The sequence below is a fragment of the Engraulis encrasicolus genome, chromosome 14, assembly GCF_034702125.1.
Source record: "Engraulis encrasicolus isolate BLACKSEA-1 chromosome 14, IST_EnEncr_1.0, whole genome shotgun sequence".
Classification (NCBI taxonomy): Eukaryota; Metazoa; Chordata; class Actinopteri; order Clupeiformes; family Engraulidae; genus Engraulis; species Engraulis encrasicolus.
The window spans coordinates 17,981,661-17,984,160 of record NC_085870.1 but is presented as its reverse complement, the minus strand read 5'-3'; the positions used below and the strand labels follow the sequence as shown (position 1 = coordinate 17,984,160).

General features: G+C 45.7%; 1 protein-coding gene across 1 annotated transcript in view; it reads left to right on the top strand.

Annotated features, from left to right (window-relative positions):
* LOC134462213 (carbohydrate sulfotransferase 11-like) overlaps window positions 1–2,500 on the top strand; it is a 42,627-nt gene that overhangs the window by 32,813 nt on the left and 7,314 nt on the right. The gene's annotated exons all lie outside the window — the stretch shown is intronic.

Here is a 2,500-nt window from a genome sequence, read left to right as displayed (position 1 = left end):
CTCCAGCTGTCTCATGGCACTCAATATACTCCAGTTAGCTTCACAGCCAGGGTTGCCAGATGTGAGTGATGATTTCCATCCCAAAAAGTCTTAAGAAAAACAGCTGGAGGCCCTACTGTGGCTTAATGGTAGGGCACGGGTTTATGCGCGGGTTCGATTCCGGACCGTGTCCTTTGCAGACCCTTCCCCGTCTCTCTCTCCCCCAGACGTTTCGTGTCTCTCTCTTTAACTGTCATGTCACTAATAAAGTCTCAAAAACCAAAAAATATCTTTAAAAAAGAAAAATGACTGGAGGTTCTAAATCCCGCCCAATTTGAACTAAATTCTATTCATTTCTATGGCAATAAATCTACAGAAAACCCGGCCACCGTTTTTTTTCTGCAGAGTAGACGGTTATCCTAAGATCTGGAAACAGTGTTCACAGCATGGTTGGACATCTCTGTCAGGTCCTTTGCAAGTGGTGAAGCCGCGAACTGTGAACTGGAGCACAGCAATCAGAAGGAAACAGCAATCAGCTGTAGTGTGAGATTGGAGATTAGCGTATACTGTAAGAGTATTAAAATATCTCCCTCTCTCTCCTCCCAAGTAATCCGTTATGAGCTAGGCATGCTAAAGTGTTTATATAAGTATGCCTTACCCACATGCTCATGTGACAGTCTGTGTTGCATTATCATATGATGTGTTATGACTTGTGTTTGCAGAACATTTTCATTTCACACATATTCTGTAATAAATAATCTGTGAAGCTGAAGTAGGGTGCTTGAGAAATTGTCTGACACAGCCTGTCGGGCATGTGTATGGGTGCGTCTCTATGCCTGTGTGTGCACATGTGTGCCTTACGTGCAGGAATGAGTGCATTTATGCATGAAGCATGCCAGTGTTTGTGTGCGTGTGTATGTGAAAGAAAGAGTGAGTGTGTGTGTGGCTGTGTTTTATCTCTTTCTACAAGTCTGTTTGAAATCAGTCTCCCCCTGGCTCTTTTGCACAAGTGTAGCATAAGGATTACGTATGCCTGCTGTGACTGTCAGTCTCTCTCTCTCTCTCTCTCTCTCTCTCTCTCTCTCTCTCTCTCTCTCTCTCTCTCTCTCTCTCTCTCTCTCTCTCTCTGTAACTGTAATCTCTAATGTGCGGTGCGCCCCTCGTCTGTTTCAAATAGGAAGTTCATCTGTTTGAGGGAGGACATGGTGGGATTTTTACTTTGCCGGATGTTAACCTAGAATGTTCTAACAGTTCACCTTACAGTACAGCATGCCCATTATTTACGGTGATCTTCATCTGTTTTAAGTGTTTAGGCAGAAGGAGGGCAGGGGTTTCAATTAGTGCAGCGGTTCTCCAACCTTTTTTGAACAAATACCCCCTTGGCTTTATTATCATAAGCCTCCCAATGCCCACTTGCTCTCATCATAATCCTCCCAACTCCCCCTTGACCTCATCATAAGCCTCCCAACGCCCCCTTGACCTCATCATAAGCCTGCCAACACCCCCCTTAGTATTAAAAAATAAAGTGGACTAATGAACCCCATTGGCATCTAAGCACCGCCCCCTTTCAGCGGTGTACTTCTAAACGCCCCCCTAGGGCTCCCCAACACCCCCTGCAGGGCTGTAGACCCCCCGTTGAGAAACACTAAATTAGTGGAATGCTCATCTAAAGCAACACTGAACAGTTACCTTATGGTACAACGTGGAAATGGTACAACGTGGAAATGGTACAACGTGTTCCTAATTTGTGATGACCTGTTTTAAGTGTTAAGGCAGAAGGTTGGCGTGGCTGAATTTTTATTTAGTTGACTCGGATGTTGACCTAACATCAGCTAACTGTTCACCAGTTCTCCTAACAGCACAACATGTTCCTAATGTGTGACCTTCTTCTGTTTTTAAGTGTTTTGGCAAGCACATCAGCTAAAAGTTTGCCTGACAGTACAACATGTCATAACCCCATAATGCACGCCGTTCCACCATTGTTCCAAATAGTCATGGGCAGTCATGGGAGAGCGGTTAGGGCGTCAGACTTGCATCCCAGAGGTTGCCGGTTCGACTCCCGACCCGCCAGGTTGGTGGGGGGAGTAATCAACCAGTGCTCTCCCCCATCCTCCTCCATGACTGAGGTACCCTGAGCATGGTACCGTCCCACCGCACTGCTCCCCATGGGACGCCACTGAGGGCTGCCCCCTTGCACGGGTGAGGCATAAATGCAATTTCGTTGTGTGCAGTGTGCAGTGTTCACTTGTGTGCTGTGGAGTGCTGTGTCACAATGACAATGGGAGTTGGAGTTTCACAATGGGCTTTCACTTTCACTTCCATTGAACAGCTAGCTACCATAGTACTACACTATTATGACATAACACAGGGCCTTGGTCTTTGCCATTCTGGTTACAGCAAATGTATAACGCTGTGTCTTAAATAGTTAATGTGAGGTGACCTGCATCTGCTTCAACTGACACTGCAAGAATGTATGTAATGTAACAACGAATGTATGATTAACTATTTTTAGGGTTTAGGC